The sequence below is a fragment of the Phacochoerus africanus genome, chromosome 4, assembly GCF_016906955.1.
Source record: "Phacochoerus africanus isolate WHEZ1 chromosome 4, ROS_Pafr_v1, whole genome shotgun sequence".
Taxonomy (NCBI): domain Eukaryota; kingdom Metazoa; phylum Chordata; class Mammalia; order Artiodactyla; family Suidae; genus Phacochoerus; species Phacochoerus africanus.
In genome coordinates, this window is record NC_062547.1 from 31,606,461 (window position 1) to 31,618,933 (window position 12,473).

Genomic DNA, 12,473 nt, shown 5'->3' on the forward strand with positions numbered 1-12,473 from the left:
TATGGTCTCTGGAGGAGACAGTGTTGGGGGGTAGGGGGATGTGCTTGGGTTATGGGATGGGAATCCTGTGAAATTGGATTGTTATGATCATTATACAACTACAGATGTGATAAATTCATTTGTGTAATAAAAAAAAAATTCCAAAAAAAAAAAAAGAGCTAGAAAGACAATTGGTTAGAACCTGAACCCCCGATATAGGGTGTCAAGGATGCCCTGTTAAATACGCAGAGAAAGAGACATGCACAGTGGAGCAAGGCCTGGCAAAAGCAAAAACAAGAGCAAGAACAAACAGAAAGAGATCATATCATTGTTCAAATCTAGTGGTTTTAAGCCCAGTTTCTTTTATAGGTGTATCAGCCTGAACCATGGGTAGACAGAGGACTCCCTCTGCCTCTGGACTAGAACAGAAGCAGGACAGGAGGCCTCCCACATCCCTCTTGCTAGGGTCACATTGGCTACTGAGATCTTATCTAATTGTTAGAACATGGAAAGAAAATGTGGAAGTGCATAAAGAGAATATTTTCCTTTAAGATCATGGTCTGCTCAGACCTAGAGAATCAGAATCTTCCAGGAGGGAGACAAGAATCTTATTTTTTTCTAACTCTCTGCATAATTCAGAGCACCAGACACATTGGGGAGCCACTGGCCTATAACGACTTTCTCAAACCTCATGATAATTATAGGGTTTGCACAATCTAACTTCTAGGGCAGTGATTTTTTAGCCATGTTGCAAGGGCCTGAAGAGCTATGAATGGGATGCCAAGAGGGTGGAACCCTACCTCTTGTCCCCACCTTCAAGCAGTCTTCAACCTTAGCAGATGCATTTTTGACTTCTTTTCCTTTAATTCAAACTTCTTTATAAACTTTTGGAACGGAATTTTCCCTTCATACCTCTTGCCCCACCACACACACAAACAAGAGCAGTCTGCTTCTGGACCGAGACACTGGGTGGCACGACTTCCTAAGTCCTTGTCATTGTCATCTTTGGAGAGCTGAGAGGAATCTATTAAGGCCTTGAAGCTTTGACGTTAGAAGATTAGAACATGGGAAGTCAGTGGCAGCCAAGTAGAATGACCACGGCAGGGTGGCTGGAGCCAAAGAGCAGAGCCCTGGTCAGGAGGTCATTCCCTCCCCAAGGTCTCCTGGGGTTCAAGGCCAGTCAGCACAGTTCTCATGGCACATCCTATTACCTCCTGTTTGACATCCCCTCAGTTAAGCCATTGTGCTATGGCAACCTCAACTACCCGGAACGCAACTCCCTATAATAATGAGAATTTTTTTGTGTGTGTCTTTTTTAGGGCCGCACTGGCAGCATATGGAGGTTCCCAGGCTAGGGATCACATTGGAGCTGTAGCCTCTGGCCTATGCTACAGCCACAGCAATGCAGGATATGAGCCATGTCTGCATCCTACACCACAGCTCACGGCAACACCACTGACCGAGGCCAGGGATTGAACCTGCATCCTCGTGGATGCTAGTCGGGCTCGTTAACCACTGAGCCATGACAGCAACTCCGATAATGAGAATTTTTAAGGAGACAAAGGTGGAGCCTAAGAGATGAAGCAGATACGTTAGCTTTGTTGGACTGCTCTCAACCACCCCCAGACAGCAACAGGAACTTGCATCCAGCCCAGTTTCCCACATTTTTACCTCCTTCATGGCAGCTTCACCGGTAGGCCCTGAGTATGCTTGTCTTTCTGGGGCAGGGAGTTGAATAAACACATTTTAGAAATATTTTCAATCACAAGAGTAGGTTTAAAAAAATATTCTCTAGTTAATTTTCAGCTAATTGACAACAGAAGGTGGGTGTTCTTATGAAAATCGAGATCTTGAACCGTGTGCTTGATGTACTGTTCTAAACGTCTTTGGAGTGTGAGTGGGTGTGTGTATATACACATGCACAGATGTGCTTCTTGCCTCCTTCCATTATGTTACACACCATCAGGGAAGTCTGTCTCTTATGTATCTTAACTTTTTATTGATAAGGGGTTAGGAAGACTGAAAGTGTTCTCTGCTGTCCTGCAAAGACACCATCCTTGATTGCCCCACATCTCAGTAGATTTCCTCTGTTAGTCTCTTTCATGCACCCACTCATTCCCTTCCTAGCACTTATAATCTGAGTTCTGTTAGTAGGTATTTGCTTATTTTCTGTTTTGCTCCCTGCTGAGTATAAGCTCCAAAGGGTGGAGACCGTTTCTGTCTTGTGGATCATTATGTCAAGCACACTGCCTATCATACCCTAGGACCCCAGGAACAGTTGTTGAATGTTGTAGAACTGATCATCTCCATGGGCATTTGAGACCCTATTTCATTGTCAGATCTCATCCTGACTTTGAGAGGGTCAGGGATCTATTGAGATTTAATGGGATCTAATAGGATTTCTTTCCCCCAGGGCTGCTGGGTTAGAAAATTAGGTTGTGACCCGACTGCAAGAGCTTTGAAATGAGCCCAAAGGGAACGGAAACCACAAAGCGGGTGAATCTGAGAATGTGGAGTTTAAAGTGAAATGCCACCCAAAAGAGTTACAAAAAGGGTGAACCCAAAGAATTGAAATCTGGCCAGACCTTCCTTGTAAGGAATCAACTTTACAATCTTTGGATGGGTTTGAATAGAAGTGGTTAGAGTTTTCGATTGTGGAGAATTACCTTCTTTTCCTACTGGTGTATCTGATCTCTAGTGTTCAGCCAAAACACTCCAAAAAATTCATTTAAAAAAGTCATCTTTTCAAAAAAAATTTTCGACTGCCATTTTCAGCATTTAAGAGTTAGTGATACTGGCCTTACCTCCCACTCTGAGGAGAACAATCCTAGTGAAAAATGCTAGTATTTCAGAGACACGCAGACATGAAATATCATGGTTGAGATGAGCCTATGTGTTATAAGAATATCATCTAGAAAACATTTTGCTCGGAACCTTGAGAAACCACCTTGGTATTTGATACTAAACAGCGATGCTTTATTGGCTGAGTCTCAAACAAATACAGTCCCTTCACTACTGAAGGGAAAAAATAAGTAACAATTGGGATGCCGGCCTCATAGAAGATCTTTACTGATGAGTTTCATCAAAGATGCTTCAGCAGTAGGGTCAGAGACAGAAGAAAAGTTTGGAAGGATAGTGGCTGGATTCAGAGGGGTCATTTCTACTAAGTTTCCCTCTGACTTAAGCACATAGTTAAGGTGGCTAAACATATGCTTTCCATGGGTCAAATGAAAGAAAATGGTCTTAAACTATAATAGTAGAGGTTTCAAAAAGAACAGTAAAGAGTATCCCAGTAATAAACTCTGAGCAGTCCTGAGTGTCTGTGAGATATGAAAGAATTAGTGGCCATGTACCGGGGGTTATTGGATGGTACCTGCAGGTAGTGGTAGATTGATTTTAGTTAGAATTCATGACTATAGACCCTGTCTTCAGAAAAGCCTCTCTGTTTTTCTGAACCTGAATTTCCTAATGTTTAAAGCAGATCATTTAAACAAACTCTGACTCTAAAACTCTGACTTTGTGATTGTATGATGTGGTGAAAGGAGCAGGGGATTGGTCTGCAAAATCAGGAGTTTCACCCTTCAGTGAACTGACTGGGTGACCTGGGTCGTTTAGCCTTGCTGGGTCGTCGTTTCCCATTCCATGGAAGGAATGATTCTGCTCTCAGAGGACTAGCCTAGGTTGGACTCTCAGGGAGCCTGGAATTAGAGGATAAGGGGTCAGGAGCACCCTGCTGCCTCTTGATTTTCTGTTGGAAGCCAAAGGAAAAAGCTGGCCCTGCAAGTATGTTAGCCTGGATTCTTTCATCTGACCCGGTGACTTGGGGGCCTGAGAAGATGCACACATATGTCCTGTTTGGCTTGGTCAGTAGGCTCATTTGTAAAGAGTGGCCTCTGCAAAGCCAGCTGTCAAAACAGCAGTGATTTGCCTGAGAGGCCTAAGAGTGAAAATGTTCTGATGGAGGGCTACAATGAAGAAGAAATACAGGCACCTTCTTCAAATATTGAATGGCTATAGCATTAATTCCACTGTTGATTATCTCCTCTGGGCTACTTAATTCTGGAAACAAAGACTGGAAAAATCTTTAAATGAATAATGTTAATCATGCAACAGTGGTAATTCCCTTTGCTTTTGAAATTGAAACACTGCATGTATATGATGTATACAGTTCATTCATTCATTTGTCCATTCATTTGTTGAATCTTTACCCAGTGCAGGCCCATCTCTCTGCTTCCATCTGCCTTCCTCAACAAAAATGTCCCCTTATAACAAATTTTTTAAGTCAGATTTTGCTTCCCAATGACAAATGAGTAGTATACTTTGTGATGTATATATAACTGCTGCCATCTTAAGATGAATGAAAATAGGATTTTTAAGACTGAGGCCATCTGGAATCCAAAAATGAGATACTAGCTACTCGTATTCACATTATTCTTAACTAGGATAAAATTATTCATTCATTCATTCGTTCGTTTATTTGATAAATAATTACTGAAGGCTGCTGGGAATGCAGAGAGAGGTGGAATATAGGCTGACCTTCCTGAGGTCCATAGTCAAGTGGGAGAGCAAGCCCTTTAGACAGATTCTTCATTCAGTGAACTACAAGCAAGCACTTGGCAAGCTCAGAGCCCAAAATATAACTTCAGGGGTGGCTGGATGAGGGCCAGATCACAAAGAGATGTATATATCACACAGGGAGTTTGGCCTTTGTCTAGGCAACAGTAGGGGTCTAGGAGGATTTTGAGGGGTGAGTGTATAAGTGAATGGAGGGAATATATATATATCACCTCAGCTTTAGTTTGCAGGGTAGATTAAGCCTTATGATAAACTATATTATTAGTTTATATATATTAGTTTGCTAGGGCTGCTACAACAAAATACCACCGATTGGGTGACTTACACACAACACAAATTTATTTTCCCATAGTCTGAAGGCTAGAAGTCCAAGACCAAGGTGTCAGTAGGTTTAAATTCACCTGAGACCTCTCTCCTTGGCTTGCAGGTGGCTCCCTTCTTGCTGTGTCCTCACAGGGTCCTTCCTCTGTATGAATGTGTATTCCTGGTGTCTCTGTGTTTTTTTCTTGTAAGAGCCCATCCTCTGGCCTCATTTTAACTCAATTGCCTCTTTAAGGGCCCTAACTTCAGATCCAGTCACATACTGAGGTACTGGGGGAGCCAACTGCAACATGTGAATTTTAAGGGGGACATAATTCATCCCATAAAAGAGGTGAATGAAAAGGTAAGGGAAATCCATACTTTGTCAGAAGGCATGAAAGTATGCGATAAGGGACAGACATGGACATGCATTTTAACAAATAATTTAAGGCTAAAGCAGTACATATTCACTTGACTTCACATGTCTCATAGAACAAGAGTACTTGTGCTCTTTTTTTGTTTGTTTGTTTTACTGTCTTGCTGTTCAGTGTTCAACAGACAGGGCGTGTTCTCCAACCATGGCCTGATTGCCTGGGTTCCTTCAAGTGTTTAATTGGATTATATAAGGGAAGCTTTAATGAACACTTTATGCTTTAAGCATACTACATATGAGAAAACAGATTTAGAAAGACACAACACATTTGTCTCTTGAACTGTAGCTTTAAGATGCCAGTGCATAGATCTCTAGAAACTAGTAAACTCTATAATGTCTTAGTCCATTGGGGCTGCTATAACAAAATACCAGAAACCGGGTGGCTTATACACAACAGCAATTTATCTCTCACAGTTCAAGAGCTGGAATGTCCAAAATCAGGGCAGCAGCATTGTTGAGTTCTGGCGAGGGCCCTCTATCTGGTTCCTATATGGTACCCTCTTTCTGTGGCTTCACATGGTAGAAGGAGCAAGGGAATTCTGTGGCTTCTCTTTTATGAGGGTGCTAATCCCATTCATGGGGGCTCCATCCCAACCTTATGACCAAATCGCTTCCAAATACTATCACATTGGAAATTTCAACATATGCATTTGGGGTGGACACAAACCTTCAGCTCCTAACACAGAGGTAAGGATTAGAAATGTGGAAAGTGATATATAGACCTCCAGGTTCACTTCCAGGCACCTTGGGCCCCAAAGGCCATGTTGGACTTTCCAGAAATCCTTTTTTCCTGAGAAATCATTCTACATACTCTGCACTACCTCATCCAGAGGGGAGACAGGGCATTAAGGCCACAGAGCTGTTCCCAAGGAAAAGAGATCAGAAACTGTTAGAACCAGTGTTTCAATGAAACCAAAACCTTATCAGGAGTCTTCATGATTTCACTGTACCTGAGAAGTCTTCTTTGAAGCTTCTGATTATCTGGAGTTATGAGTAGAAAACTGTACCAGTTGAGTAATGGGGGAGAAGCAAAAATGGAAGAGGAAATGAATGTGGTCTTCGTTCTATCTCATCGCTGTCACTTTTGATCAAAATAACCTTCTCTGAGAGATTTCTTTTAAATTTTTACCCTTGGAAGCCTTCATTAAAATTTTGAGTTATAAAATGGGAAAAGTCAATTTTATTGGATCCTAAATTTTGCTTCCTTTCCAGAGTGCAAATTATTAAAATTGACATAGGATGTATGTGCAAGATAATATCTTTTTTTGTAGACTCTTCTCTAAATTTCAAGATATTCTGTAGAGTGGATTAGATTATATTGCAAGTGGGCACTCTGAAAAGAAAATAGAATTGTGTATTGATGCCTTCAGAAATATTATTTGATGGCAATAAAATATTCTCTGAAATTCCCTTCAGAGGGAAGAAAATGGAGTTTGTTTGCAGTAATTGCATTTTCTAGCATTTGCTCTCACACTTTCCAATATAAGCCAATTGGAACCTGTGATTTGGTTTTGCTTATTGGCAAAAGGACCATGTAAATTGGATCTGTGATGCATTTAAAGAAGATGCTTTTGAAAGTTTGGAAATTGAGATGCCTTTTTCTTATTAGATTTCAAGAGTATTAGAGTTCATTTCTATATTTTAGTCTAATGTAATATTAGCCAAATATGTTCTTTTTCAATTTAGTTTTAATCAAGTTCTAGAAGACCATTTTCATCTAGCCCCAGTGGCACTGTTAAGGCAGAGATTTTATTTCCGCTGTCAATTCTCTGTTCTGGTTCCTGTGGACCAGCCCTTGGGAATCACTGCACACTGAAACCCTGCATTCATCTGCCCAAACATTGTTTCAGCATGCAAAAATAATAGTAGTTAGTGCAAAAAGATTTTTTTATTACTACTTGTGGGGTTAAAGTGGGGAAGGAATCTAAAAAGTCTCAAAAATTGTTATTATATTTGAAAGAATATGGCCTCTATGCCAGTGTTATTTTTCTTTAATTTGATTTTTCACCATACTTCATGGTTTGAAATGGCAGACACAAGATTTGTATTTGTTCGTCTAGTTATTCAGTAGAATAATTGCCACTTGTTTTATAATTCTTGCTGCAAGGAGCACCTTTTTCTCAGTTACTTTTTAAATAGGCTTTGTGGGGGAAAAAGCCCCAACATATTGTTCCTCAGCTCACAATAGACTTTGTCCATCAGCACTGCTAGTTTATTAAAGATAATTCATTGAATACTTTTTTAAGATGTTAAGAAGTAGGAGATGGACCCCTTATCCTGCATGAAGTTACAGTGCAGAACAAAGACAGGATAAAAATATCAGTAATAATGATAGCCTTTTAGGGGTCAGTTTTGTATTAGGTTCTTTACCAATCTCACTTAATCTGCATGTCCACATGTTGTGTGATTATCCTTATTTTTTCTGGTAAGTAATAGGAAGGTTAAATAACATCTTTTGAGTTTGAGTTTCATGCATGTTAAGTGCCAAAATCAGAAACTTGGTCCCAGATCTGTTTGACTCCAACGCCTATGATCTCTCTATCATGCCATTATCTCTGCATTCCAATGCACTCTGGTGATATTTGAAACATGTTCACAGCTGGCCAAGATAAGACTTGATGGTGTCATCACCAATGCTTCTAGTGATTATCTGGGGGAACCCTGATTTGGGTCCAGTTTTCTGAATCTTGAGGAAGTAGATTAAAGGGTCTTTAGGAGATAGTCTGATTGCTCAGATCAGATTTGTTGTGTGGCATATAAATCTTTCTCAACAAACCAGGGCCCCTGCCTGTAAGGAAGAGGTTGGACAAAATAAATGGTGAAGAGACTACCCATGGTTCCAGTTATCCAGCCAGTTGGTAATACTCAAGTATAATTGGACCCATGCTCCCTTGGACAGTTACCTCCATGGCTTCACATATAGAACATGCCATGCTGGTCTAGGTGGCAATTTAGAGAAACTCAGTTTGGAAAGAAGGAGGATATTGTCATTCATTTTTACTACCTTGTGGTAGTAAAATGTACCAGTGTGTGTGTCTGTGTGTGTGTGTGTGTGTGTGTGTGTAAGTCACAAAAGGTTGTGTTTGAATAAGGTTATGGTTGAGATAAGAATGCATGGAAACAAGTTTCTGCTGAGAAACAATAAAATCTCTGAGCTGTTTTCAGGTCCCTAATAGTTTTGGGTGCTAATGGTCTGTTCCTTGTGGTTTATGTTCCTTACTAGTTATGTTGCCTGCCATCAGTGCCGTATGCTGGTGACTGCTCAGGTCCAGAGAGGGTCTGCTTTCCCGGGTGAGGGATGGAATTTTGTCTCCTTTGTGTGGATTAAGGCGTATAACATCTTCTAGTGCCTTGGGATTCTTTTTATGGAGGAGGCTGCAGAAGAGGAAGGAGCACTTCAGCTGTATCTCCTTACACTTGCCCTAATTCCCTGCAGCGGACCACTGGGCTTCCAACTCAGCAATCCTCACTTTCTCCTGGGTTTCCGGCTCAGCCTGACATTATTGTAATATAGTTTTCTGTGTTTAATATTTCTTAGACTTGGTTTCCCATTGCAAGCATGGAAGAAACCCTAATGCATGAGTTTCAGAGGAGAAGGTAGCAGTCTGAACCTGCTGTGTGGCTCCATCAGCAAGTGTGAGTATTAACATTAGAGCTGTCAGGACTTGTGAAAATTAATGGAGCCTGACGGGGGACAGACTGAGGTCAGAAACGGAGCTTGCCCTGATTGAATGTTTCTGGTGGTTTTGCAGCCGAGACAAGTGAGTGCAAACTGTGGAGCCGAGAGGGATTGCTTGAGGTCCATTGGTTCATTTAACCAGTAGGCACTGGGCACCAACTAAGCACCAAGCATTTTTCTGTGGAGTACAGCTTCAGAGCCCTCTCCCTGCCTCCAGGCTGGACTCAGCCTTTTTTGGCTATTGGCCCCAGTAGTCATCAAGGAAGGATTTTATTTGTTTTGTTTAATATTATCAAAATATGGTTAATTTACAATGTTGTGTTAATTTCTGCTGTACAGGAAAGCCAGTTATATATACAGTTATATACAGTTATGTATGTATTCCTTTTCCTTTTCATATTCTTTTCCATTATGGTTTATCACAGGATATTGAATACAGCTCCCTGTGCTACATAGTAGGACCTTGTTGTTTATCCATCCTATATATAATAGTTTGCATCTACTAATCCCAAACTCCTAATCAAGGAAGGAATTTAAATGACCATAGTCATCCCAGAGCCTTATAGCTCTTCCATCTTTTTAGCCATTGGTATTTTTTTTTCCCTTCTGTCTTCCTGCAAAATTTTCCACTTGGCCAATTTTCAAGCCCAAGTTACTCTTTTTTAGCCCTCTGTGGAATAGAGAACCTTCAAGAGTTTGACCATTTCTCTCTCTGCTAGAGTCATGACATTAAAATATATAATAATAATTTTAAACAGAAAAAAAAGTGTCTTCTTTCATCCACCTTGGGGGTATATCAAGGTCCCTTTATAACACTGACCTTAGGGAACAGTGTTTCAAAACAAGCCCTTTGGGGGAGTTCCCGTCGCGGTGCAGTGGTTAACGAATCCGACTAGGAACCATGAGGTTGCGGGTTTGGTCCCTGCCCTTGCTCAGTGGGTTAACGATCCGGCGTTGCCATGAGCTGTGGTGTAGGTTGCAGACGCGGCTTGGATCCTGCGTTGCTGTGGCTCTGGTGTAGGCTGGTGGCCACAGCTCCGATTCGACCCCTAGCCTGGGAACCTCCATATGCTGCGGGAGCGGCCCAAGAAATAGCAAAAAGACAAAAAAAAAAAAAAAAAAAAAAAAACCAAGCCCTTTGGTAGTGTCCCATGTAGACCAAAGGTTTCAGAAATGTGATAGAAATTGCAGTATATCTCTTTTGTTTTGAAACAGTCTCATGATAATAGGTTCAACTGTATATCTGTTTTATTTAATCTCAGAAAATTCATTTTTTCTAGCACATTGGTAAGGGAAGGTGAGCCTGAAGCTTGTGCCGAGTGACTTGTATTTTCCTGGGCATCTGGGATCCATTGCATGTTCTTTTGACTTGTCATCTCTGTGTTGCTTTCTTCTTGCTACATAATGAGCTTTATCTTATGTGAGTGTCATGCCACAAGTATATTTGTTTCCTCATATATTTTCAAAGTCTAGAATTTAGGAATGTGGAGGGTAGTGGGCATAGTGCTTGGTGATCTTGAAATTAAATTGTCACCTCTAGGAGTTCCCATCGTGGCTCAGCAGAAACGAATCTAACTAGCATCCATGAGGATGCAGGTTTGATCCTTGGCCTCACTCAGTGGGTTAAGGATCCAGCATTGCTGTAAGCTGTGGTGTAGTTCACAGACGAAGCTTGGATCTGATGTTGCTGTGGCTGTGGCATAGGCTCCAATTCCACCCCAGCCTGGGAACCTCCATGTACCACAGGTGTGACCCTAAAATAAAAAAATAAATAGTCGCCTCTATAAAAATAGGTTTTCTTTTACCCAGGAAACCCATCAAGCCTATGCTTGCTTTGGGATGCTCACCTTAACCAATAACTGCTATTGTCCTCTGGTGCTTTTTTCCCCATGGGCTTTAAGAGAAATAAGTAGGAGATAGCATTAACCTTGCTTATCAAATCCCTGGCAAAAATGGGGTATGGGCTACTTGGTGTTTGGTATAAGTCACAACCTGATAACCATTTGGGCTGCCCCTATTTCCCCTACTCCCCATTCATGAAGAATGATGAGTACAGGGCAGAAGCCAGATTCTAGTGGGTGGTAGGCAGACTTCTAAGAAAAGAAAATATTCCAGAAATACCTTGGATTTTGATCTGACTTGGTACTTGAGTTTTCTAGAAGAACATATTCTGTACAGATTTATAGCAGAAAATAGGTTGCAGTTGTATGATAATGTTGAGAGACATTAATTTTTATTGGTGAGGGTGGAGGGCAAGCTAACAAGGAATCTTATTTAGTGCTTGTATATGTTTATTTTAAAATGCTGATGCATGGTGTTCCTATTGTGGCTCAGTGGGTTGAGTATCTGGCTAGTATCCATGAGGATGCGGTTCGATCTTTGGCCTTGCTCAGTGAGTTGAGGCCCAGTGTGCTGCAAGGCTCAGATTTGGCATTGCTGTGGCTGTGGCATGCCTAGGCCAGGAGCTGCAGCTCCAATTAACATCCTAGTCTGTGAAATTCCATATGCTGCAGGTGCAGCCCTGAAGAGAAAAGAAAAGAAAACAAAACTGATGCACATGTGCCCTATTCCTCATGGCTCCCTATTACTTCTTTCTACCTTGTTTAGTTCACATTTTTGTTTTAATTATCTGGTCCCTGTAGACATTTTGGTTTATCACCTTGGACTTCTATTTGCCTGTCAAAGTCTAATTTTTTTTTTTTTTTTTTGCCATTTCTTGGGCTGCTCCCGCGGCATATGGAGGTTCTCAGGCTAGGGGTTGAATCAGAGCTGTAGCCACTGGCCTACACCAGAGCCACAGCAATGCGGGATCCGAGCGACCTACACCACAGCTCACGGCAATGCCGGATCGTTAACCCACTGAGCAAGGGCAGGGACCGAACCTGCAACCTCATGGTTCCTAGTCGGATTCGTTACTGCACCGTGACGGGAACTCCCACAGTCTAATCTTATTTCTCATAATATAGACCACAAGTTTTTAAACTCTGCTGCATAAATATGGGCAGAGTTTTTTTTTTTTTTTTTTACTTTTCTTCAAGTCTGTGACCTTCCTTTTTGGGTAGGCTCCTAGATTCTTCTGGGAGCTAGTGGGTGGGAACCTACACCCACAGCTGCAGTAGCATTTGGGGAAGGCCTACATTGAGCCAGCACGTGTCTTGTTAAAGTAGAGGCTTCATGTCCTCTGGGGGAGAAATCCATGACCCAGGCAGAGAATCATCTAGAATAGGGAGTTCTGTTTCATGATACATACAAAAGGGCTACCACTGCCCAAATATAGAGAAAAAAAATCACCATAGATGGAGAAGTGGTATGAAGAGGTCTCTTTGTGAGAAGTAGGTCTTGAGCCAAAGACCTACTTCCATGAGGCTGTTAAAAATTGGGGATCACCTGAAAGAACACTAGTAGGGGAGGCAAAAGAGTTTTGTTGTTGTTGTTGTTGTTGTTGTTGTTGTTGTTTTTCAGTTGCACCCACAGCATATGGAAGTTCCCAGACCAAGGATCAAATCC

At 41.5% G+C, this 12,473-nt stretch overlaps 1 protein-coding gene across 5 annotated transcripts in view; it reads left to right on the forward strand.

The window, feature by feature from the left end:
* Positions 1 to 12,473, forward strand: part of MPPED2 (metallophosphoesterase domain containing 2) — a 182,687-nt gene that overhangs the window by 79,648 nt on the left and 90,566 nt on the right. The window lies entirely within an intron of this gene.